General features: G+C 39.1%; 1 protein-coding gene and 1 non-coding gene across 5 annotated transcripts in view; one reads left to right on the top strand and one right to left on the bottom strand.

Moving 5' to 3' along the window:
- OXR1 (oxidation resistance 1) overlaps positions 1 to 27,185 on the top strand; it is a 262,529-nt gene that overhangs the window by 46,187 nt on the left and 189,157 nt on the right. The window lies entirely within an intron of this gene.
- On the bottom strand, positions 3,795 to 3,877 carry TRNAL-CAG (transfer RNA leucine (anticodon CAG)). The gene has a single exon. It is a non-coding gene; the product is annotated as a tRNA-Leu (tRNA).

Raw genomic sequence — 27,185 nt, 5'->3', positions numbered from 1 at the left:
AGATGGTCTCTGCTGTGCTGTATTCTCCCCTAGTCCATAGGCAACATTCATAACACCATAAAAGTTTGTTAATAACCATTTCTTTGTGAGAAAAAAATTTATCTGAAGAAATAAGTTCTGTGTGGCAATATCCTCACATGTAGGATGGTGCAGTAGTGGTAATGGTAGAGTTCCAGCTTGCCCACAAAATTATCTATTTCCCTGAAACCTCTTCAAGGGGATTTCACAGAGAGTGTGGGGGCTGCCTCTGTTCTTTCCCCTTCTGGTCAATAAGCACTCTACTCACATGTACAGCTTCGGCTGGAGCTGCAGGGGAATCTTTATTCCTTATTAATTTAGGGGTTGTATTTAGTAGAGGCTTCCTTAAAGCAAACTGGTCTTTGGTGAAGCACAACAGCTTTCTGTGGCTTTTACCTCCTGTTTGCATTGGCACCCTGAAATACATTTGTTTGAAAAAGTGTATAGTCTCTCTCTTAAAAAAAAAGAAAAAAGAGAGAGAGAGACAAGAAAAAAAGATTTGCCATTCTCTGAATCTTACTTACCAGAAGTGCTGCCTCATGCACCATGCTATAGAGAGAAAAAAATTCTGAGCTCTTTATTTTTCTGTACTTCTCACCTTGTGACATTTTCTCACAGGAAATATTCACAGCACATACAAATGTTGAGAGTTTGGTCTCAATCTCTGTGACTAGCAATGGCTAAGACACATGCAGTTTCTCTCTCAGAAAAAGATGATCATGTGCTTCCTTTAATAATGAAAGTTGTTTAAGTCTGAAGATCTTGTCTAGGTAATATGATTATTTTAGTTTTAAATTGACTAGAGGGCTGAACATATTCATGTGAAGAGTTTCCTAGTCTCACTAAATAGCTTGTAGATAAAAGAGTGCAGATATCAGCATGTGATTATGAAATGCCAGGCATACATGCTGATAATCAGATTTTTAAGTGGTTGTCTTTCTTTCCTTCAAATACCTCTCTAGATTCTGTCTAGTCTACCTTGTGAAAGTTTCTGAAGGTAAATTTATAGAAAGAGACTTGCCTCCACAGAATTTGTTTATGTCAGTTTTGCCAGTTTCTGTGTTTTGCCAAAATTTGGTGCATATGTGTAAAAGTGACAGTTACATACATAACATTAATGAAGGACATGACAGATTATTTTGTTCTGTTCAGGCCTTTAATCCAGGAAAAATGATCTGCTTGAGAATAAGGAATTGAACTTTATACAGAGATTTCTTAATGAAATCCTATGGTCTCTGTTGTTTGTGATGGCCTGTAATCTGACCCTCCCTTTCTCTCTTTAGTTTTGGTCATTCTTATAGTCTGTAATTATGGAAGAGTTGGCTTGGAAGAATATTATGTTTTATTTTGTGATTATATTGAAAATCCAAATTAAATCTTAACTGTATATATAATTTACCCATTACAATGTGTTACTAGAAGGGAAATGCTCTTAACTACAAACCATGAAGAGGTTTGTAGCTAGGCTGCAGAGTTGGCTGTGGCTCTGTGCATCTGTAACGTTGCTGCTATTTCACAGAAAATTTGCATCATGGGATGAATCCTAGGACCACTGAAGTAACTTGTGAACTGCCACTGGAATTAGGGATTTTCTTATCCTGATTTGTGGCCAGAGCCCTGTGTAGTTCTCCCTCTCTCTCTGCCCCCCATGTAAGCCTCTCAGTGGGGATCAAAGTAAGATCAGGAAGGGATTGTAGAAAAAAGCTACAGTCCTGAACAGGTATTTGAATGCATACTTATTTAATAGTTTCTCATTTTTAGTTTTCTAGGATGCTTAAACCATCTCATACTGTAGGTACACCTGTTCTGATTCATATGATCTCAATATTCATATTATAATTGAAATGAAGCTAAGGAGGTTCAAGAGTTACTGTTTATCTTCTGAAATAAAATTATTTAATGGTTTATATGTGTATATATATATATGTTTCTACCTCAGTTTTATTTTTTCTTCAAACTTTAGGAAGAGTCTACCTTCTTAGTTTATATAAAATTACTTCTAATAATATTGATTTGATGCCTCTATAAAGTAGATAATATACTACTATTGTGAATTGTGTTGGTGGGACTTGATGATGATTTCAGGCTTTGTCTGAAATGGATCCTACAGGAAGACAATCCAGCTCTGTGTCCTGCAGTTTCAGAGTTCAGGGTTGCTGACTGAGGTGGCTGCTATTGATTTGATTTTGTTTGGCAGACCCAGACATGTTGGACTTTCTGTGTGTTCACAGCAGGCAAATGTGTTGCTTTCATAATTCCAACACTGGTAGAATTGCTGTCAGGAATGTGTAATTAAACAATTTAACAGTTCAGGAGATGAAAGCATGTCAGTATACATCGACAGCCTGTAGTGCTGCTGGCCTAGTAAGAATAAATGGATTAACATCACCCCGTGGGTTAAGTCCTGGACAAAACCAGATATATATCTTCTGTAGACAAGGTGTGGTGCAGAAGTATTTTGTGCAGGTAAACACTTTACTCAAGGACTGTTCAGTAGTATTTGCAGATGGAAGGAATTAGTTACCTCTGTTAGAGTCTATGTTATTATCATATTTATAATTAAAACGCTACCTCAGTTTGTTTCTTCCCCTGGAATAATTCATTGATTCACTTATTTTAGCTGGTCATTTATAATGATTTAGTATTATGTGTTTTCAGAGCTCTTTATTGTATGTCTGCTGAGTGTTTGCAGTGCTGGATATCTAGCATTAACTAAAAATCCTAGTCTTCCACTTCATTCATGGGAAGAATGTTCTTGTGACTGTTGATTGTGATCTTGTTTCTCAGAAATACTTTATATTCTAGAATTTCACTTAATGTGTATTTAATGCTAAATATATAGCCTGAAAATTTAATTAGTTCACTGGTTCATATCTGCTTTTGAGAGGTTTTTGAATTTTAAAAAAATCAAGAACACAAAGCAATAACCAGAGTATTTTGGACAGCAAGTAAAAGTAAGAAAAAAAGCATCTAACGTTGAGTTGGAAGCTGTAGTTTTAGAAAACGTCTGGAGCCAAAATAACAATTCACCTCTGGCAAAAGAGGCAGAGAGGGAGGTCTTGCCTTCCTCTTTTTGTGCTCTCCTTTTCTCACTCCCCTTCTCCTGCCACTTAAGCAGTGCCAAACCTATGGGGGTGATTGCCTGGCAGTGGGTGCCACTCCCTAAAGCAGCAGGAGCCCAGCCTGGGGACAGTGACCTTTCTCCCTGCACAGGTGAGGTGCCTGCCCTGGCAGCCAGAGCGGGTGCAGGGAAGGTGCAGCCCTGGTGGTGGAGGGCAAGCAAAACTTTGGGAGCTGCACTATGAACTACTCCCTGCTTTAGGCTGAAACAGTTAGATTTTCCATTTTAAATTAAGACAGCATTTTTAAACCTTAGAATAGAACAGAGTAGAATAGAAAGTTCAGTTGGCAGGAACCTGTAGTGATCACCCGAGCCTGACCAATTTAGGGCTGATCAAATGTTGAAGCAAATTTTTAAGTGGATTGTCCAAAAGCCTCTTAATCATTGGCAGCTTGGGGCACCGACCACCTCGCTGGGAAGCGTGTTCTAGTTTTGTACTGCCTTCTCAGTAAAGAAGGGCTTTCTGGTGTCCAATCTGAACCTCTCCTGACAGAGCCTTGAACCATTCCCGCTCCTCCTGTCAGCGGATACCGGCACGATGGGAGCAGCGCCTTCCCTTTCCCTCCTGGGGAAGCTGCGGGGTGCGATGCAGCCTTCCCTCAGCCTCCTTTTTCGGAAGCAGGCAAAACCAAAAGCTCCAATCCCAAAACAGGGCTGTCAGGAGTGGGATTCGAACCCACGCCTCCAGGGGAGACTGCGACCTGAACGCAGCGCCTTAGACCGCTCGGCCATCCTGACCCACGCGGGGGAGCTCTCGCGGCTCTGTCGCTGTCTATTTGTAGACATTTCAGTGATGCAATTTTGTTTATCTTCACAGCAGGGGTTAAAAAAACATCCCAAATGAAAACGTGTTTTGTGTTGACTCTCTGGTAACCATAAGAACTGATGTTTATTTATACATGCAGCTGTTAGTGTGTTGAGAAAGAAGCAGGTACTTTTGCACGTCTACTACATATGCCATGAAGCTGACATTTGAAGCTGTACAGAAATTAATAAAAATGTGGTATGCAGTATGTTTCACAAGGACATTGCTTAAGGCTGATTTGTTTCCTCTAATATCTATGAAAATCCCCCTGAGATATGTACAAGTTATTCATGGTAGGAGTTCTCTGATATTTGAAAGGAGACTGTGACACTGAAACAAATTGTATGTCTCCTTGCTGAAGGTGTTTTTCAAAAAAATTCATATGCTTGAAAACTGTATCTAGGAACCTCTAAATATACAAATTTGGTCAAGATTTGGGAGTCAAAGTAAATATGGAAGGCAAGAGGTGTGCTTGTTTGGAAGCATCAGGTTAAAGTGCAGTGTCTCTGTTTGGAATATTAAGTTACTAGAGAAAAAGAAAATTGAAATGAGACAACCAGAAACTGACTGTCAGAAATGGAAAATAAGCCCTATTTTTAAAAATAGAAATTATTAAATTTATAGCAAATATTAATTTAAATTAAATAATTTATATTAGCAATATTTTCCAATGACAAGAAAAGGCAACGGTCTCTACTAGATTGGCCAAAAATTGGTACTGGTTTTATTTGATTTTGTTGCTTTTGTATGGAGAAACCAATTCTTCTGGCTCCAGTTTGTCAGTGCCTTTCTCATACTGTGGAGCCCAAAGTTCTGGGCCCAATACTTTGGTGCCATCTTGTGAGTGCTGAATTGAGGGAAAGAATGACTTGTCTTGGCTGTGTCCTTCCTTGGAGACATACAAGAGTTAACTGGACAATGCTCTCTCTCGTCCTGACTTCAGTGTCAGTCCTATCTTCAAAGCTGACTTTGCTTTGGGCAAGACTTTAGAGCAGGTAAGTGCTAAAGGTCTCCTCAAACCTAAACTATTTTGTGATTCTACAACTATGTGTTGTAATTTTGAACAATTTTATGTAACAATGCTTGTGAATTGAGAGTATTGGTGCTGCATCTTGGATATACTGTAATGTGTCCTGAACCTTTGCACTTTTATCCTTGTACTCATTCTAGGGCAACAAGCAGCCTTGTCTGAAGCGTATCAGAATGAAAAGACAAGCCTATGTAACCAATATTCTGGTAACATACTGGAAATGTTATGATTCTTGCTATGTTGGGAGTCAGGACTTATGCTGTAATGTTTTAGCAGTCTTAGTTGACTTACTGGAAGGTGCAATTTTCTCATATTTAGAATTAGTAATATATTTGAATTCTATAGAAACAGGGCCTTGGAAAGGTCACAAAACATGTTTATATGTGCTGAAATAAGAGTCTTAACCAATGTGGTACTGTTTGATTGTTTTTGAAACAATAGCTGGTGGGCTGAACAGAAATAGACTTTTTCCAGCTTTGGTATATAGCAAGATGGGCAAAGTACAATAAGCAGAAATACAGAAGGCAGAAGTTTGATCATCAAAGTCTACCCATAATGTAGTAACTCTAGAACGAGGAGCAGCTGCAGCCTACACTCTTTCTGCTGTCAGCCAGAGCTGTCTGGGTCTTCAGCCAGCAGCTCTGAAACCTTGTGTTCCCTACTTCAGGACATACTGATGATGTAAATGACTGAATGTGTCTTGAGTTGCTGGGAAATTAACTAAATAGATCTTAATTTAAGTCAAGTCTAAGTCATAAAGATAACGTAACCCATTGGCTTTGAGACTGGTAGATCACACAGGAAAGCATAACTAAGTGCATACCAAACATACTGTGACCTTGGTGAAGAGCCTGCTCAAGGCTACTCGTGGACAGCTTTCCCTTAACAGTGGACATTTTTTGGCCCAGAACTTCATTAACTACAGAGCTAATGCTCTGTTCCTTAAAAATCTGCTGATCTGCCTGACTTGCTGGCCAAAATGTAGTGGTACTTGGGATGCAGTTGGCATACTGACTGAATTGAGCTCCAGTAAGTGAACTGAAAACCCCAATAAAAATGTCATGTTTAAAAATATGTATATATTCCCCAAATGCTTTGGTGCAGACTTACATAGCTGCCTGTCCATCACACATCCAGACTCATCAGACTTGAGGCTGCAGGTTGTTGTGTTGCAGGATATTGATGGGCTCCAGCAGATGTGTTCCTAAAGAGAAAGTCCCTGGGATGTAAAGTGTACTGGTTCTGCTGATTCCTGAGTACAACTCTGCTGGTTCCTGAGTACATGTTCTGATGATACAGGTGAAGAAGAAACTCTGTGGAAAAGGTATCACTGTTGATAGCCTCTCATATTTGCTTTATGCTGATGCCCAACCTAACCAGTGATTCGCAGTGCTGCCAGTGTACAGCAGCAGTTGTTGTATTTAAATGCTGGGTCCAGTATCCCCAGTACTGGAGATAAAAGGCATCACAACATCCCTTGATATGAAAGGCCTCTCTCTCACCTTTGCTTATCCCTCCTGTTACTTGGTAGTCCTTCCTTGGACATTTTGGGTTTCTGTCCTCCTTTAAGTAAAGCTTCTCACAAAGTGAGAGCATCTTTTGTGCTCTTCTTTCTTTGAATAGCAGAGTTGCTTTCCTCCTTATGTTTCACATGTCTCCCCGGGGCCCTGAAAGAATTCAAAAAGAATGACTATATCCAGTGGGACCAGTGCCTCTCCTTCCAAAAAGAAAATGGAACATGTTACATGGGTGATAAAGAGATTAAATGTGATTAAGTGGAGACTTGATTTCAGATAATGGAGCCTTTTCACTATTTTTATAACTTCACATCTTGCCCCTAGTTCTGCAAAAGCAGATGTATTTGACTTTACAGGTATCTCTAATCCTGTTGTCAGGCCTTTTTTTGGTTGCACAAAGAGAAATATAAAGAGATGCACAGAGTCAAAATATTGTCAAGAGAGTGGGAAGCTCTTTTCCCGCCCTCTGTAATCTTTAGGCACCAGACTCACTCACTGATATGAAAAATATATTTACATCACTAGCAGAAAGAGATTATAGGCTGGAAACGAGACTGCTCTGCATCAGAACCAAATTGTCTCAGCTGCTAGATGTCTTTGCAGCAGAACTTCAAGTCATGTTGTAGTCACAAGTAGGAATAGTAATAGAGGGTTTTTCCTGGGCATATTCCCTCTGTTCCAGTGGGAATTAGAGATCTGAGGGGCACAACTGAGGAAAAAAAGTAATCATCTTACTCTATTCAAAATATGTTGAGAATCATCTTACTGTATTTAATGGGCCTTTCTTATTAGATAACTCATCCTCAAAACACCTTATAAGCAAGAATGCTCCTAAACCTCTTTTGAATTAAGTACATTCCCTTAAATTCCCCAAATAATATCTTCCTTTTGAAGATATAAAGCAGATTAAATGTGTGGAACCGTGTGGTGTTTATAGGAGATCAAGAATACTAGAGAAGGCTGGTATAGCTTGTGTGCACTGTCTGTGATAATAAGAGAAGGTGCCTCAGGAGCATATGTTATCAGCAGGGTCCAGAAGAGACACAGCATCAGTGTGTGAGGCAGGGGAGGTAGGATTCCTTCTATCCCCTTGATATGCATGCCCAGTTTCAGCTTTTCTTTCCTCACAAATCACTTTTCATCAGGAACAGGAGCACCAGCTGGAGACCTCATTGCTCTCTGATTCCTGCCTTTTTGAGTTAGAATTTTTTTCTTAATACTTTTAACTCCAAGTCAAATTGAGGAGTTCTTCAAAACAAAAAGATAGAACTGGCTTTATGTCTTTATGCCACATGTCTGCTGTTCACAAAAGTCATGGCTGTGGGCTTTTGTTCCTGCTTAAGGTAAGGCATTAAGAGCTGGGAGGGTAGTCAGTGGATTTCTTGTCTGTTTTCACTGGAACACATTCAGAAGAGCTGAGCTCATTTCTGTTCCCAGCCTGTCCTTTTTCTGTCTGGTAACCATCAACTCCCATGGACAGAAGTAGTTACATTTATGATTATCAGTACAGGCTATGGATGGGGGTTTCTGTTTAACATGGCTGCAGTGAAAAGTAACTTGATAGCTGACACTGGGGCAGAACCTGACCTGTAAAATCCTAATTATTAATTGATGAGTAAGCATCTAACCTGACTTTCAGCTTCCAGCTCAAGTGTTCAGCAGTGAAAAATATCCTTCTGCTTGTTAGGAAAAGTGAATAAAGAAAAGAACCTGTAAATAATTTGAGATGTGATAAGCATGGAAACTTACAGTGACAGAATAACTGTTGTATTGTATTGTTAATGGGAACTTTATTTTTACTTTTATATAGCAAGTTCCTAAAATATTTGAAGCACAAGTGCACATTTATAGTCTATTAAAGTTCTGTCCTTATTTGTAGAGCAATAGCAAACAAACAATTGAACTGGGAGGAGTCTTGTTAATTATTTATGATAAATGAATCAGATGATGTTGTATATCCCAGACTCTCAAGTGGAAAAACCAGTGACAAAAGTAGTTTATCACATAACCTGTGGTGGAGGCCCTGTGTCCTCTCTTGGCAGTTTCCAGGAAGTCTGAGACATGGTAAAGAAATTTTGGCTTAAACAGGGCTAGATAGGGTTTGGCTGGTAGACCTGGCTGTGGAGAGCTGGATGTAGCTAACAGAGGATTTAGTGAAGGGAGAGCTCAAGAAGGGCTTGCCTCATGCTAGCTAGAGAAGAGAGAACCATGTGGAATTATCTAGAGTCTTGCAGGTGATTGTCTCTTCCAGATGTTTTGCAGGATAATAAACAAGCTTTGAATAAAGGACAGTACCTGACTGTGGCTTGGTTTCTATTTCCATATCATAAAGCAATTTCCTACTCACTAAAATTCTATGGAAAGAGTAAAATCCAGGCCTATTGTTGCTGGATATTAGTTATGCTTGACACCTCAGTTTGAACACTGCAGCCTTTCTCTCCTCTCCAGATGGCATGGATGGGATCAGCATCTGATACACAGGTGAATGTTTTTCTGAGGGGCAGAGGGAATGAAGCTCCAGCTGATTTTATATGGGTCTATTTGCAATCAAAAAAAGATTACAACCAATGAGTGCAGCACTGCTAATTATCACACAGTAAAGATAATAACAATGATATTATATCATTTCTATTATGTAATGAGGACACTGAAATACTGAATAATGATTAGCATATTATAAAATGTGGAAGGTTTCTTAAGAATGTTGTATATTTGGAAAGTGGGTTTTGTTAATGCAGCTGTTAATACTAGAGTCTTGTGACTGTGTTATGCAGAATGTAAAAGAAATAAACAATATGTTAAGTGCAAGATACTTCACCCTTCACTGTGTACAGGAAACAGTAACACAGCAGCTGTCAAATATTAGCCATCCTTTAGTCTTCCCTCTTTTTCTAAAAGCATGATATTTGCATGCTTACTTTTCTTATCCTAGAGAGACATAGTAGGCTTTCATTTTGCCTGGTTAAAATGTTCCTTGCATACTATGAAGAAGAATATCTGCTTTTCTTTGGTACCCAGGCTGACTCCCCATTGACTGCTTTCCAAACTAACATAAGAACTATTTATGTTTGCAACAAAAAGAAATCATGCTGGTTTGGAGTGTGGTTTTCTTGTTGACATTTTAGAAACTGTTCCAGGCTCTTCTTAATATTTAGACAAACAAATATGTTTGCTTTTTTCTGGTGCTGCTGTTGACATTTCCTAAGGGAATTGCTGAAGATGTTAACAACTTCCCAGCACAGGCATGCTGTAATGGAATAGTTCTTTGCTTGTGGCCCTGACACAAATTCCTTTTAACTGATGTTTTTGCTGAAAGTAATGTGATTGTGATAACTTATGTGAGTCAGGGTAAATGTGAATCAGTCCTGGCTATTTTGAGGAGCATAAATATCTGCTAAACTCCTTAGTGTTTTGCTTCTTGCAGGTATAACAAGCAGAAGGTACCAATTTATTGTGTGCCTCAGAGCCGCTGTGCTGCACGAATATCTGCAGTGCAGAGCAGGAGGAAGGCCCATGAGGAGCAGTGGTAATTGGTGAAGCCTGAAAGCCAGGGAAGCCTGTAACGCTACCTGCAGAAATTGGTCAGTTTGGGGCTTGGCTAATTTTGGAACCAGTAGCCATGAAAAACAATCACCTGGTGGAACATGCCCTTGTGTGTGTAGTGCCCCAAGGGCACTGTAGTTAGACACGGACTGATGTGTGTGAGTTGTGCCTGTGTGCTGCCACATCTTTGCTATCTGGTCAGTACAAACAGGGTATAATTATATTAGCTATTAACCCAGGGCTGTCCACTTAGAGAATTTATATAATCTTTTATGGGTGAAGGTCTTGAAGACATTTTAAGCAGGTTGGGGTTTGTTCTGGAATCCAGAATTTTAATTCTGGATTAAGTCTGAAGCTCTTATATACAACTAGCCTGTTTAGCACGTGTATGTATTAAAAATGCCTGCATTGTTCCCACAAGAATCAGTTACAGCTTACAATCTTAGCAAGACTATATTTTTCTGACTGGTCATGTTTTGCAGCTGTGGAACAGATTTTCCTCAAAACCCATTGCTGTTTTAAAATCTTTTCAATGGAAAACATTCCTGTCTCTGGGATTCTCGAAACCTCAGTTATTATATCCTCTGCATTTTCAGTGAAAGTGTAGAGAAACCCTTTTGCAAGACATTCATGCAGCAGCATTTTGGCCATGTTTGTTCCATTCCTGAGCCCTTCAGCTGAGGCTTCAAGAGGCAGCCTTTGTTGGTCTGTGACTGTTCCCCTGCCTTGAAAAAGAACAAAAACTGTCAGGAAGAAAGATACTCATCCTAAGGTAGACTCCAGTTACATTAAATAGAATAGCAGCCACTTGGAGATGAGACTGGAAGGCAGCCAAAAGGACACTGAAATTTTTCAATAGTCTGTCCCTATCCCTGTCTTCCAGTGATCAGCAGAGAATGTAATTTCAACCTTCAAACTATTCACTGCAACCAAAGGGAACTGAATGCTGTTCTGGCTCTATTTTAAAGAGCTTTGTAACCTAGATGAGGAGATTCTCTTCTTTTAAATGTGCGTGTTGTTCTACTATTGCAGTAAATCACTGCAGGTATTACTACTTATTGATTTAAGTAAATTGTACTTTTGCCTGTCTTGTGTGTGTTTCATGAGGAAAAAGCTGACTTTGACCTGTGGATATAACACATTTTCAATTAGTGTTTTGATTTAGGATTCCTCCGGTGGTCCTTCCTGCTTGTGTCATTAGCTGGAGGCAGTAGGGCAGGAATCTCCAGGTGAAGTCATGTTTTGAGGCATTAGTGTCATGTCAAGATCGATTGGCTTTCCTTGTAATGCCTGCAAAAGGGTTTCAATGTATGCTGCACCTTCTTTATGAAAATCTCTCAGGTTTATGTATGTAAAGGCAGATGGCCTGTGGCTTCTAGCAATATTGCAGCCTCACTAATCTCCAGCAATTTCAGGCACGTATTTGCAGCATCATTTTTCCCTTCCTTGTGAGAGATCTCTGTACCCTCATGCCACTACATGGGAGATGTAACCCCTTGAGCCGGCTGGGTCCTCTCAGCTAAAGTAAGATCAGAAATAGCTTTCAGAACAGGTCTGCTGCCACTTGGTTTCAGGCATTACTTTTCCCTCCCCAGTGGAATCTGTATGTGTGTCTCCCAAGAAAGAGAAAAAGCTGAGGCCTTTTAATTTAAAACATTGCATTTTAGTAAAAGCAGGGATTTGAGAATAAAAGAAAAAATAAGAGAGTACATTATATAGGTAAAAATCTCATTCCTACTGTCAGATATTTGGGAACTTTAAAAAATTATGTTTATTTTTATGTTTGTGCAGTGCAGTGTTTCTATTTTCTTTCCTCCTGAAGTATAGAGTTATATTTATATGCTATTTTAAAAAACCATCACCCTGTCCCTTTTTTTCTATACATAATGGTAGTGAAATAGTTGCTTCAGTAGACAGGAAAGCAGAGAGGTGAGAGGTGTCCTCTAGGAGTATACTTTGGATGTAAAGAAGTAGAGATGACATTTGGCTTCAGAAAGAATCTGTAGGATTCAGGAATTGAGAATCATAGGTACAATAGGTAGACACACTCAGCTGCTCACGGTGGCCTGCTCTGTTTTGTGAGCAGGTGTCAAAGTACAGGGTAGCTAAATGTCCTGCCCAAAGCCCAGTAGTGCTGCCCAGGCCATGGGAGAGTGCCACACAGTATGGCACTTATTCTGAGGTGTGTGGGGTGTTACACAAATGTGGAGCATTATCTGAAGTACCCAGTGACCACAGCTGGTAATTACCAAGAGCAGCAGTTACCACTGTGAGTAGCACATTAGCTGCAACAGAAACTACTGGGTACATTCAAGAGTAAAATAATGTCCTCCAGTTTTTTCATTCATGTAGGAAGGGCAGCTTTCTGCCATGCAAAAATCTGGATTTACAACATGTGCTCTTCAGGATGGATAGTTTTACCCAATCATTTTTTTTTAAATGTTTGGCAGATAGAGGAGAAAGAGCCATCTAATATCCACTTTAAATTCAGTATTTAGTAAACATACTGAATCTAGTGTAGGGCTCAGAAATCTATTTCCCATTGTGCTTGTGCAGAGTCTTTTGCTTCTAAAGACCATGATAGATGAGGTGAAAATAATTACAGATGTTTTCTGTAATGTGGATGGCATGGCTTGCTGTCATGGGCATCCTGGACTTAAAATGGGCACTGTTGTTATCCATGCCTATCCCAGGGGTTCTTCGGGAGAAGAGGGCTTTGTTCAGCCAGAACTGCATCTTATACCTCAGTGCCACACAGACCTGCAGTGATAATTTCTTCTGAATCTGTTTGTCATTAAATGGACATACAATTTTCTAGTATTATCCTTTTCTAAGCACAACTATTTCATTATAAGTATTCTGCTTGCTTTCCCCCGCCCCCTCACTGTGCTACAGTGAATAAATGAGGGCCCAGAAGAAGACTGAATAAATAAAGAAAGGAAATCGAGAAAAAAGAGGTGAAAAGAGTGGAGAGTGAATGAATATTAGGGACAGAGAAGTTACATATATACAAATATTTTGACATCTCTAGAAAAATGAATTTACTCAGGATTAAGGAAAAACATAGGACACAAGAAATAGCAATTTTTAAAATATGGGGAAAACACTCCAGTTGTCTTACATCACAGTACTAAGTTCTAGTTTTCTTCTAAATATTTGAGTTTAGAAAATAAAATTGAAGTAAAAATAGAAAAAGGAAAACTGAATAGTGGACCACAGAATGAAGAAGGTGACTGAAAAGGAAGAAAATCAGAGAGGGAAGACTACCTAAATCCACTTTGCCCTAATGCATTTTATGCTTTAAGTCATACTTAGGGCCCCATTTCAGAGAATTTGAAAGGTGATGGTTTATGTCTACTGAAAATAAGTGTGTTTTTTTAACACAAAAAGTTCATTAACCTGTGGAGCTGATGTCACAGAGACAAAATTTCTAGGGAGTTCAAAAATGCCTTAATATTAGTCAGCAGTAAAGCAACACTAAGGATTTTGTGAAGCCAGTGTGATGTTTTTTCTAAGGATTACAGGAAAATTCCCTATTGATCAAGGAATGAAACTTCTGGCTGACAAAGGTCTGGAAGAAGATTTCCTTGGGTTTTGCTCATGGATGCTGGCTGCTTGTCAGTAATAGCACCCCTGTTCCCACAGTGGTTTTTTACACTGGATTTGGGGGTGCTTTATTTCTTGTTATGTGATGGGGCTGGATCACAAAACTCATGCTAGAAAAAGGTGGCGGAAAGTGAAATACCATTCTAAAAACATCATGATCTGTCAAGATTACTTCTGAAGTCATGGCCAAGCAAAAAGGAGACTGCAGACATCATAGTTACAGCCTACCACTCCATCCACCTCCCATTTCTGCAGTGAAGGAAGAGCTTATTAGATGAAAGTCTAATGAGTCACATTAGCTGGCATTTCATCTGCCATAATAATGGACCACAACCAAACATAAAAATTCATACTTCTGTGTGAGGTGTTTAAGTACAACTGAATGAAAATCTACTCCCTAGATGAAAATATGTGTTGCTATTTTTGCGTCTTTAATTTTGTTTTTGTTTTTCTTGGGTCATAAAGACGGTGTCCTTTTTATTTCAGCATAGGCCTACTTCATCTAATATGAGAGTTTGGGATTTTTTCCTGATTATTTGTATTTTGTTGTTAAACAATAGTTAAATGTTTGCTTCATTGGGCTAATGAAAGCAGAGTTGAGGTTTTCAGTGCTGAAGTGTTGCTTTATTACGGCTTCCTGCCCAGCCATCTCCATCATCTCTTTGCTCTTAAACTTGCCAATTCTTTTTAATGTGTTGCTTTTATGTGTCACCATGAGGTGGAGTGGGATTGTTACAATTTTCTTGATTTCCTTCATTAAAATTACTGACTTTTAAACTCTCTTTTAGAGTTTAATAATAACCACTTTTGATATAGTAACAAAAAAAAGAAAGCCTAGACTTTTAAGAATATTCCAAAGAGGCTATAAAACAGACTATCAGATTACTGTTCACTTGAAATGATCATAGTGATAAAGAGATGAAAAGAAATTTGCATAACTTTTCAAACAGGAAAAGGGAAAGACAAGATTGATATCATTATATCAAATGTGATGTTGAAGAGTTTTACATTAATTTTCTCACAGTTCTTTCTGGCCTGCTGGGTTAGTGGAGGACAATAAGTCATGCTGGACTCACTCCTTTTACTGGGTTCTGATTTTCATCTGGAAAAAGGATACTTGAATTGATGTGGTTATTTCATGATTGCAAACCCTGATTACCTGAGAGTATGATTTACAGCTAAGAACCATAATAGCATTAAATTTAAGCAGTCAGAAAAACACTGGATTAAATATAAAGATAATGTCACATTGGAAGAGCTAATTCCTGGTGCACTATTGCATCTTAAATTCACTTTGTAACAAAAAAAATGTAACTCAGAATAAAAGGAAAGGGAAAGAACTACATTTTTCCCTGTGAGCACAGAATTTTCAGAGCCTTCCTCCCATTTTATGTCTGGACTTAAAATATCACATGAAAATGTAGAAGTAAACAAGTATTCTGTATACAAGATGAAATTCATATGTCTGATTTTTTTCCTGGTGGATTTATGTGTTTAGTAGCCTTCTCTCCATATGTGTTTCATAGTGTGGAGCAATTCCCCGGAAGGTACAGGAAAGAATGTGAAAACTGATAAAGTGAAGAGAATTCAAAGAAGGAATATGAAGAAGATGGACTGACAAGTTAGGGAGATAATTTGGGTCCATGAGAATATGGTAATGCTTCCCAGTGGCAATACCCCAAGGATTCCAAATATCTCTTTATTCCTGTTTCTGGTCCCCACTCTCCCTTCACATGCATTGCCCAGTGAGTTAACAATGGGCTTTCTGGTCATGAGATTAGACCTTCATCTGTAAGTTACATAAGTTGATGCTAAGTCCCAGATCTGATTAGTTTTGGGTAACACAAGCAAGGGAAGTCCATGCTCTGTGTAGGTGAAAGCTCATTTAAATATAGTTTATATTTGGAATAACTTCAGAAAAAAAGAGCCTCATTCCCAGAGGAAATTACTGCAGCATCTAGTTTGATAAGGAGGTTTTCATTTTCCTGCATTGGATGTCATCTTACAAAATTGCCAAGAATTTTGCTGCTGATGTTAGCAGAAACAAGTTCAATGCCTGGATAATTTTTTTGTTAATTGATGTTACTGCTCAGAATTATCTCTTTGTTGTAGCTTGAACTTCATTCTTTCTCTTTTGTTTTTTATCACAATTAATGATAGCAAAAATGTTTAGAAAGGTTTATTAAACCTGTCCCTCTGCCCCTTTAAAACTGTTAACCATGTTCCATCTTTATAATGATTCCTTAAATACTCCTTTCTGTCATATTTCTTTTCAAACACTTCCTTTCTGGACGGACCAATAAAATAGTTCTAATGGAATATTAGGGGGAGATTTTTCCCCTCAGTATCTCCAAGAAGCCAGCCCCACGTCTGAAGCAGGAACACTGTGATAATATATCACAGGCTTGTTATATCAATTACTGTACAATATATCACAAGCTGCTAAGATCTTGTTTTACAAAAAGGCTATCAGTTGTAATGGCACATTGAGGATATTTAATAGCACTCATGCAGAACTCCCTTTGTCACTGTTTTATAGGATGTGAGGTAACAGCTCAATAAATATTCCAGGCCCTAGATAAACTGAACATTAAATATGAAATTTAAAATACTTCTTTGGTTTCTTGGCAAAAGTATTGGACACATACTATACATTTGCAACTCCTGCATGATTAGGATTTGAGTTTTGTTCCTTAGATCAATATTGTTTTGCAACATTAATTGCAAGCCGACTTGAAATTATTTTAGTATAATTATTACCTTTGCAGAGTCAGGTTTTAAACCAACAAACGCATATCACCACTTATTGCTCATGGAATAGGATTAGAATCATTATTAGAATCACTGCAATATGGTACAAACTTAGCATTCTGACTTCAAAAAGAGTTGCACATTTAGGCAATTCTACATTTTCTTAAAGCCAAGCTAAGCTGATTCCACATGACAGTGGTTTTAATGAGGCTCAATAAACAGTACAGTTTGTAACCTCAGGCCAACTGCTGAGCAGAAGCCAAGAGCAGTGCCACAGCTTTAGTGAACCCATTACTGTGAAAGATGCTGGATCCTGGAGCAGCCTGAGTCACTCATTGCACAAGAGATGAAGCTCCAATAAATAAAAATGAATATCTAAGGTGACGGGTGACAACTTCATGCAAACGTGATTTTCCCTGATTTGACAGTGCCTTGATAAAGTCTTAAGGCATGTGGCTTACTAGCAACCATTTAAATTTTTAGCCATTGAATCTTCTGTTTTACTTGCAGACATTAACATTTGGGGCTTCTGGTTTCCTATAGGTATTAAAAATTTGCTTTGCTTATGTATTGGGCCTAATTCTCAGAGCTACTCAAGATCCAGAACAGCTCCTATAAACTGTTAGGGTAGTCCACAATGCTGAGGTGCATATGTTTTCTTTGCTGATTTATGGTTATTTTGTTATTAAATTCTTTTAAAGGTGAATTGATGCAGCTTGTTTCCTACCCTTAGGGCTGATCTTAGACCATGTTCCCCCAGCAGCACATTCACTGACCTGAGGCCCCATGAGAGTCCTCCAGAGCAGCCAGCATGCCCTGTGAAAGAGGTGAGGACATGGTTAAAAACCCACCAGAGGCAGCATAACTCCTCTTTTAAGGTGCTATGGCTCTCTTAGTCTTTATGAAAATATTTCTAAAGGGTATCTGGAAATACAGTATAAATGGGTTTAGGGGCTAAAATAATAGAAGAATAGAACTGAGATATTTAATCTTGAAGTGAACAGGGAGACTGAACCAACTCTATGGATGGTTTGTACACCAAAGGCATAGACCAAAATAAACAGAAGACTTGGCAGCACAGGACAAAAAAGTTGGTTTGTACAAGAAAATAGGTAGAAATTAGTTTATATTGCTGGGAATAGTATAGTATGTAGTGGGTAATGCTTGGGTTTGCTTGATCTTAAATGTCTTTTCCAACCTAAATGATTCTGTGATTCTGCATAATGTGCCGGACTATTTATTTATATTTCCCTGAGATAATCTTGTCAAACCCCTTAAATCTAAGCAGTTAATTGTGTTTACCAAATCTGTGATTCTTATATAAGCCTTACCTGTCATCTTTGCAAAGTTGCTGAGTCACAGTTTGTGGTTAATGCTGAACTACAAGCTGGTAACGAGTTTACCATTTGTGGTTTTGATCTTCAATCTAGTAAGACAGAATAAAAAGATTTCAAGATATCACAGAGCTAGTGCAAAAAGATTTTGCAATCAGATTCTGTTCCTTATTTAGTGCAGTTAAATTACCAAGTGGCAACAACAAAGACTAAGTTGTCATCGGCTGACATTTATTTCAGTGGGAAACAGAAAAAATGCACTTTTAGAAAGTAGTATCAGAAACACTAGGGATTTTCAGAGATATAAAGAGACAGATAAGCACAACAAAAATCAATATGGTTAGTGTCCTCAGCTCCATCTCCACTTTCCAGAATGATATAGTTTCTACTTACAGTTGGGTAATATGTCCTCAATTACTGGTGGCATTGCAAGAAATGTTCTAGGGAACAGTCAACATCATCCCACAGACCACAAAGGGACAAACCACAGCTTTGCATCAATGGAGGAAGGGAAATGGATGTTACTAATATACTATTGTCCCTTAGAAGGTGGCAGGCCTGATACAGTGCAGACTGATATGTCTGAGCCAAGTCATGAAACGCAAAGCAAACTTTGAATGGGCAGATCAAACACTTAGAGTTCCAGGCAACAGGATCCATAATGTGAGATTAAACAAGGGTTGCTAGTTTGGTTTTGCAAGTAAATTGACAGTTGGTATTTGAAATTGTCTTACAAGTGGCCATTTTTCATGTTTCTTCACAGAAATATAGAGAGACTGGCATGAAAATTGTTTTTTTTTTTTAACTTTATAGTGTAATTGCCTGTTGAGTCTCCCTGCCAGGTTAAAATACACAGATGGAAGAAAATGGTTCTGGTCATCTTCCTAGCCTGTGTAAATCAGAGGCTTTACAGGCCTAAAGTTAATGAAAAAAAAAAAAAAAAAAAGAGGTAGGTAACTGATTGTAACATATTATTCAGGACTAGTGCTAGCTTTGGACTTTAAATAATATTGTAATCTAAAGAAGTTGCCACCTAATGCCTTTTCCAGTGTTGGTATTCCTGCACTCAGAATAAGTAATTGCTGACCTAGGGAAAGAAATGGGGCATCTGTGCAGAACTTTAGAATTTCAGTGGCTCCACATTACAAGTTGCTGGCTTATTTACTGAGTCATAATTTATTGGTGTTCTCCATCTCTGTAAAAGTTTAAAAGCACAAAAAGCTAAAATAGACTATAAACCAGAACCTGATCCCTTCTGACGCATATCTATAAGTTCTGTGGCCAGTTTTCCTGAAGATATCCTATGGGGAGTCAAGGATCACTTCAACTTTTTTTGTTGTATTTTATGATGTATTCCTGCCATTGTGATAATTAATCAAGAGGTGAAGTAATTTGGTTTTGAGTGGAAATTGATGAGGCACATATAATAGTCCATGCCAGGTGTCAGACATTTTTCTGTACTGAAAGGAGAGCTCTCCCTACTTCCCATTAGTATCCCCCATGACTGTGGTGCCTGGGACAGATTTTGTGTGGGTGTGGAAATTGTGCTGGTGGAGGTCTCGTCACGTTGCACATCCGATCATGACCCCCCATGTCCTAAAATCCCCTACCCACAGCCAAAATGGGAGCATAATCTGCCCTTGAAACACCCTGGGTTGTGCTAACAAAGCCATGCAGGAGGATACCTCAGTAACCCATCTGGGGTGGATTGATGGTACCAGGAATGGAGGTTAAGGAGGGCTGGCTGTTGATATCTTTCTTGATTTATTCTCCTTTGCCTTGAGAGTCTCAAGCTCACTTCTGTGCACTTCAGTTATTAAAAATTACATTTTAAGTTCCTAACTGCAGGCAAGTTTTTGAGTGAGTGGTGTAATTCTTGTGATCAAAGCATGAGCTTTATTTTCTCAAAATGACATACAAACATCAATGAATTGTTCCTGTCTGCTGAAGCTTCCCTCTCATTCTGAATAACAGAGAAATAACAATCTTTCTTTTTTTTTTTTGTTCTCCAATGATATTTGCTGTTTGGTTGATATTCCTTTTAGAAGGAAGTTCAACAATCCCAGACTACTGCAAACTAGTAACTGAGTGAAGAATTAATAGCATTTTATTAAATTGTCACTTGAGTTGTTGTTGTATAGCCATTGTTCTGTTGCTGATGAGATTTCTTCTCAAATAAGAAGGTTTGTTTGTTTATTTAGATCCTGATTTTTACACACAACAAATGAGAGGCAGCTCTCACTGCTTGATAAAGACAGAACTTCAGAATGAAGTCAGATACTTTGAAGTATTTTTAACTCTAGTGGTTCCTTTTTAACCAGAGAGTAGAAGATGCTCACAAGGAAACTTAGACTGCAAGAGATCTAACATTCTGCCCAGAAGTATAAGGCCATAAGTGTTTGTGGAAGTCAATGCTACTCTGTTACAAAGAAGGATAACTTCAACTCAAGTTGAGAATCTTGTCTATAGGATTTTTGCCTTAATGTAAGTTTACTTTTAAGAACTGTTTTAGCCTTAGGCCTTTTTTAGCTTGTTTTATATGTGGAAAGTAATGGCTTAATCAGTGAGTCTGGTCATCAATTGTTAATTAAATTTCTAATTATTTCTAATAAGAATATAAAAAAGAAAAAATGCCATATTAAACCCCCCTATCATATTTTATTAAAAAGCTGACCTGCTAATTTTCCTGTTTCTGCAAGAACTATAAAAATGTCACTTTAAATTAGCTTGTAGCTTATTGATGGACTGCTAAGAACAGTAACCATTCCACCCTGTCTGTCTGAGTGCCAAAATCTCGAGCTATACCACCACATCCTGATGAGCGTTTCTGCCATAGCTAAAGCAAAGCCTGTAGTGCTGGTACCTGCACTGAGAGAGTCTGGATTTAGAATCACTTACACCTGAAAATTTGTAACTAAATCAGTCCAAGATTGATTAGCTGAAATGCTTACGTACAGCGTTTCCCACACGAATGAGCAGTTTGGTGCTGCAGCTGCTGCTGTGATGGCAGAGACGGTGCTGGGAGCCTTGCAGTCCATGTGGGGCAGTGTCCTGCACTGCAGAGGCACAGCAGCAGCTGATGTGCTGCCTCTGCAGAAGGAAAAAGGTCGTTTTACCCTCCCTCAGTGGGCAGACCCTGCAAGTAGAGGAGAAGGAGCTGGTGCTGAGGGCTGGAGGCATTGCTAGCACAGCAGCCCATGGCTCTGTGAGCAAAGCAGTTTGTCAGAGCTTCATCTAAGGAGTATTGTAAGAGACAATGTTCCACAAAAGTTTGAAATAAAGAGCAGAGAACAAGCATGGTGATTACCCCCTTCCTCATTTCTCTTGAATGTAAGTTAGCTCCACCTAGAAGATCTGAAGGATATGAAGAGAAGAAAATGACACAAAATAGAAGTCACCATCTTCTATCCTGAAATGTGTAGAACCAGACAGTCCTCAGAGGTGATTCAGTGAAGAGTTGAATTCATTTATATTTGAAGGGGAGCTGGAGGTTTTGATACTTGTATCTGATTTTTTTAAATGGTTGTGTGGTCTCCATCTGAGTGCTGGCTGCTGACTGGCAGGAGGAGCAGCAGCAGTGCAGCTGGAGGAGGTGGCATTTAGTGTATGGGGCATTTGCTGCTGCTCACTTCTCCACTGTGAATCCATGAAGCTGTTGGTTGTACTGAAAAAAAGAGGATAGGGATGCTCAGCCACCTGCATAGCTCAGCCTCCAACATCAAGGTTGGCACTGAAAATGGCATTGAAATGACATTGGCATTACCTGCAGGCAAGGAGATGAACAGCACCATTAAAACAATGAAAGGAAATAAAAGGATTTTATGGATAAGCATCACAGTTAGAGGTCTAGATGTGTGTCCATTTGATGAAAGGTGGAAGGGGAAGAGGTAAAGTTGGATGCAGAGCTGACCCTGCTCAACCCAGAAAAAAAGGGCAGTTAAAGCAGTCAGGTAAATTCATATTGCCAAAGTGATGTGAGATGTGTGGCAGGTTGACAGACAGTGCTGGCTTTGCTGCCCCTGTCTCCCAGTGGTCAGAGGCACAGTGAATAGCTGTTCCCTTCTCCTACCCCAGCCAAACACCAGCATCCTCTGAACTGGCAAAATCCCAAATATCCTCATTCCTGTGTGGTGTTGCTTTGACACAAATGGGCTCAGGGGAAAAAGCAAAGCCAACTAACTAGTAAGGTGAAACAGTGTCACTAATAACTGTAAATTATCAGCCATCAACTGTCCTGAGCAATTCGGAATCTGGTACCTGCACCAGCTTCTGTTATTAAAATCATGTTATAAATGCAGACTTGGATTTTGGAAGTTAAAACAAGCAATGATACAGGAGCAACTGTAGCTGCAGAAGGAAATAGTAGTTTCATGACTACATGTGGTCTATGTTTTCAGTAGTGTCTATTGGCAATAGGAAGAGTCTGTGGAGTTGAAGACAATGCAGCAGAGCTTAGTGTCTCAAAACCTCACCTTTTTTGAAGGATATTGCAGGTGCATATTGCAACACATCAATATGCTACTTGTAGTGATGCCCATTTGGGTTTTGCCTTTTTTTTCCTTTGATATGTTCTCAGTATTCTTCACACATATATTTGTAGCTCTGTAGCCTGTTGTATTAGTGACTAGTTTTCCCAGTAATTTTCCATGGCCTTTCCCTAAGCAGAAAGACAAAACACATTCCAGAGCTCCAAGCTCCAGGAGTCACAGGGCTCCTTAGGTGCTATGTTAGCTCTTCCTGGGAACCAAGGCTGAGAACAACCCTTCCAGATACATTCTCATGGAGAAAGTACAAAGTGCTGAAGGGAGGCTCCAGAGAAGGGGCTTGACCTGGGGAGGAATTGCATCACCACTTGTCCTCCTAATTGGTGCTTTTTATCAATTATGCTGATTTCCTAAAACCTAAAAGAATGTATTCACCCCTGGCGGGGGTGGGCTTTTGTGGCCATCTTTATATAACTGCTCCTGTAAGTCTTCAAATTAAAATCCTCTTTTATATTACCTTACTAAAATTATCTTGAGTTTCATTTTCAAGTTAGGAAAAAGGCAACAGTAGCTATTCCATGGATATATGAGAGAGGAACTCTTCTTGGAATAGGCTTCTTTTAGTACTTTTGCTGTTGTTTTGCTGGTTTTTTGTTTTCCCAGCAGTAGCCTAAAATAGTTTGAACTGCTGTGGTTCAATACAGATACCCAGTTCAGGTACACAGTAATAAAATTTGAGTAGAAGCTCCACATGTGTTCTGCCAGGAAGGTGTTAAGGTGCTTGATGAACTGTCTTTGCACACTGCTAATTTGGGCTGGTATTTTTAGTTGTACTCCCAGTAGGAATGGCACAGAGCTTTTGACAGCTTCTCAGACAGCTTTGATAGCTGATTCTGTGGGGAGGGGCTACTAGGGAGTAACAGCAGCCATCCCGCCAAGGCTGATGCCTGCTTTACTCTGATAAACCAAGGTTTCATTAAAAATAATCCAGAAACAAACCAACCTCCTAAAACTTCACATCCTCTTCTTTCCACTGAGATACTGATTGTTTTTCCTCTGGAAGTTCAGGGGAAGGGATTCGTGATGTATGTTAAAGCTGAAATTATAGAACCAGATTAAGCTGCAAGTTCTTGATGGGAGTTTATCTTGTTCATTGCATGTGAGTATTGTGGCATTTTTCTTCTTTTGTTTTTATAACGGTTGGTTAGAAAATGAGAGAAAAGTACTTCACAGAACTTGTATTAGACTATGCAATGGACTTTATGAAAATCTGCAGAGATGCTCAGCCAAGAGTTCTTCAAACAAATTATAAAAGGAAGAAGGAAAATTAAAAGGATGTATTTGATCTGTTTTTAATTTTCTAGTTACTTTTATTTGCTAAGACAGCATATTTAAATGTCACATATGAAATAAATGAGCAGACTAATAATGATACAAATAATCCGAAATAAAAAATAATTTGTGACATAGAAATCATAACTATAATTAGATTTTTTTTGGTTTCTCTAATATTACTAATCAGAACTTTGTTACATAAAGGGCTGTGAAATAGTCCTGTTGGACATGCAAGGTTCCTCATGAGCAGTACTGAGTTTCCATGGTCTGGCTTTGATCTTTTACCAGTATTTGAGTTTTGGTGGGCCAGAGCCCTTGGGATTAGAGCTGTCAGGAGGCCTGAAGAGAGCTGGGCTTGTGTGCTGGAGAAAGGACTGCTCTGATGTATTAGTAGGGGATTGCAACTGACATGCAGAGTAGATGCCTGGATTGTTTTGAAAAGTACATTTTTAATTTTTTTTAGTGTTGTTTTTGTTTTTCAAGCCCAAAGGATACTCAGTTTTAACCATGATTTCAGAAGTAGTTTTTGCTGTTGCTGAGACTTCTTGGTAACTGCATTTTTTTAGATGGTAGTGTTTAGGGAACTAAAATACCCCCAAAACTGAGTACTATGTGGATTTTTCTCCAGTGGTCTTTGTCTGGAGACAAAGTTATAAAAATATTTTATACTACATCTCTACTGGACACTGCAGTTTGCATATTATCCTGTTTTCAGAGTCTGCTGCCTCTCCTGGCTTTTATTTCCAAAACGTGCCAGCAGTGGAGGTCAGGTGGGGGGTACAAAGTAGTGGCAGCACCATGAAATAGGGCATTCTGTGGGCTCTGGAGAGGCATGATGCAGAAGAAGCAGCAGCTGAAAGGTGACAAATCCAGGAAAGCTGAACTCTCTGTGTGTAGACCTGAGAGACTTTGAGCTAGATCACAGGTAAGTCCTGAATTTCTGCACATTGCTCTTCACTGTTCTTTAACTAAAAATATTTTCTGGAGCAGAGAGTGCAGGAGCCTTTCTTTGGACTCTCCTAATTCCCACAGTGTTCAGTGCATCCTTCTGTTGATGAAAGCAGAGCAGGTACCACTGGTTGAACAAATCAGGCTCTTTTGTGGAGGAGAATACAGAAACTCCCTAAATGTCAGGTGAATGTTCTGGGCAGGATCTGGGAAGCTGCTCAGATAATGCTGCAGACTGTTGGCAGAGATTGTTTTGTTCTCAAGGAACATGGGAGGTAAGAGGAGGGTGGCAGAGAAGAGGGGGCTGTGTGACCTAGATGGGTGGCTCCTAAGACCAATGGATCTCCATCTTCCTAAAACACTAGGAGTACTTCAACTAAACATTTCCATGTAATCTCAATCATTTCATTTTCAAAAGAAAAAAAAATCCTTCAAAAACACAGCCTCTTATTTTTTGCTGTCAGCTTAGGATGACTACTTCTGACCTACCTAGAACACTATTACATCCCTTGTGATAGGAGTGAGTCTGCATGAGTTGTTAACCAAGTGTAATTTTATGGCATACATCATGAAAGTTTATGTGATTCTTGGTAGCGTTATAGCTGGACTGCTTATCACCTCCTATATTCTCCCTACAAAAATTTCTATGGAAGTAAATGAACAGTTAAACACACAAACTCTTTTATAGAAAATTTGTTGCTGAGGGATAATCTAAAAAAAAAAAATAAAAGAAATCCTTAGTATAAGCCTTGTATTCACTTTGGATTTTGATGTCATTGTACCTAAAGGACAGTTGTGTTGCCACTGTAGATAATGAGAGTCACCAGGCTTGGGGACTGGCACCTTTCCAATTTCTTTTCCCTGTCTCAAGTATAGGCAAAAGTTTAATTTCTCTTACTGTCTGGAAATTTAATCTTTCTAGATTTTGTTCATCTAAGCTCTGGTTAGAACTGTTGAATCCTTTGCATTTGTTTTCAAGACTGGAAAGTAATTTTCTTCTAAGTGTTTTCCATACATAATCATTTAAATTCAGTAACAATTCACCTTTCATCCTTCCCTTATGAGCTCAGTAGATTGAACTCCTTTAATTTGGCACTGTGGGGCTTATTTGTCAGCTGCAGGGTTACTTTTGTTCTACTTCAAAGTTTTCAGGAAGTAAGTAGAAATAAAAAATGTTATCATCAGAAATGTCATTTTAATCTGGTAGTGTTTTAATTCAATCACATATGAACAGAGAAAGATTAAACTATTTTTACCTTAACACCAGACCCAGGTTTTTTGAGAAGGCAGGCACGGCTTCAGATAACCAAGTCTGTCTTTAAGCTGTCTCCTTCCCAGTCAAAATCTTTCAACCTTACTTGGGAACACATTATCTTGGAGAACCAAAAAAGAACACTGAAGTGACAAAATTTTTTCAAAATATCTTGTTGACTGGCATTAATTAGTTTTTTCTTGCATCTAATTATTGGTAATCACTATGATGACAACAGTAAAAAGAAACCTTGGAGGTCTTGATTTTTCTGTGAGTGATAAGGATATGTTTAGGTAGCAGTAAATGCTATCACATTTTAATGAGAAGATTTTGAGCTAGCTTTTGAATCTAAATATAGACATGTACAGTTAATTTTAAGTGTGTGTAGGAGAGCAGAGGATGGCCTTTTACAAAAACCAATGTTTTGTGTTGTTCATTGGAGCAAAACACTGTTTGGGGACTGATTTGATATGCACATTTCTCTAGTAAAATTACCAAATAAAAAAGAGTCAGTAACTTTCACAGAATTGCACAGCAAAATCTACTGTAAACAAGAAGGCAGGTTTTCCTGAAGCCCTTGATGCCATTCAGTGATACATGTTCCCAGGTTTTATTTGCAGGGCGGGCCCTGGGCACACACCCTGCCACGAGGATGGAGAGCTGTCTCACGGGCTGTCAGCAGAAAAGGCTGATCGTCTCTGCAGGGAGCTGGTGCAAGCTGGGCGCTGCAGGGCCATTAATTCCAAACTCTGCCACCATCTGCTTGCAGGAAATGGAGAGGGGAACGTCTCTGACCTTCGGGGTGTTTTTGCCTTTGGCTGTTGAACAATCTTCGATAGTACTGAGCCCTGGCTCTGAGCTCTGCCTGCAATCCCTTCCTCTCACTCCAGTTCCTACAGTGAGCTTGAAGGTGTCCAACCCATTAGAAACTTCTGAATGCATTCTTTCTGAATATTGTAAAACTAGATAGAAAATTATGGGAGTAGCAAATCAACCTTTTATATCCAGTGAGTAAGGGTTCAAAACCAAACCAAGGAACGCATCCAGACATATCTTTGAAAGTGTGAGCACGTGTCTCAGCTGCAGAGGGACTCCTGCAGACTCGGGTGGTGTTGCTTCCTTTGCAGTGGTTGTGCAGTGTAGGTCTGCACTAGCTGTGAAATGCCAAAGAGGTATAAAATGATGAGGAACCCCACCTGCTTGTGCACAAATTCAGCAGCAGTTATTGCCCATGTGTGGCACTGAGCTGGAGCAGGCATCCTGCTCATTTTGTGTCCCCAGCAGTGGTGACAGTCTCTGCTAGCTCCAGCATCTGTTCTGGAGGTGAAAGGTTTGGAGGGATAGCTAAAGCACTGGCACAAGAAACAACATGGGATGATGCTTAAACCAAATATTGGGAGCACTAGGAAATCCTAGTGATCCTTGTAGTTCTGTGAGAGGT

Source organism: Prinia subflava, chromosome 1 (assembly GCF_021018805.1).
Source record: "Prinia subflava isolate CZ2003 ecotype Zambia chromosome 1, Cam_Psub_1.2, whole genome shotgun sequence".
In the NCBI taxonomy this organism is placed as follows: domain Eukaryota; kingdom Metazoa; phylum Chordata; class Aves; order Passeriformes; family Cisticolidae; genus Prinia; species Prinia subflava.
The sequence above is the reverse complement of the archived record's forward strand: the minus strand, read 5'-3'. Positions and strand labels throughout refer to the sequence as shown.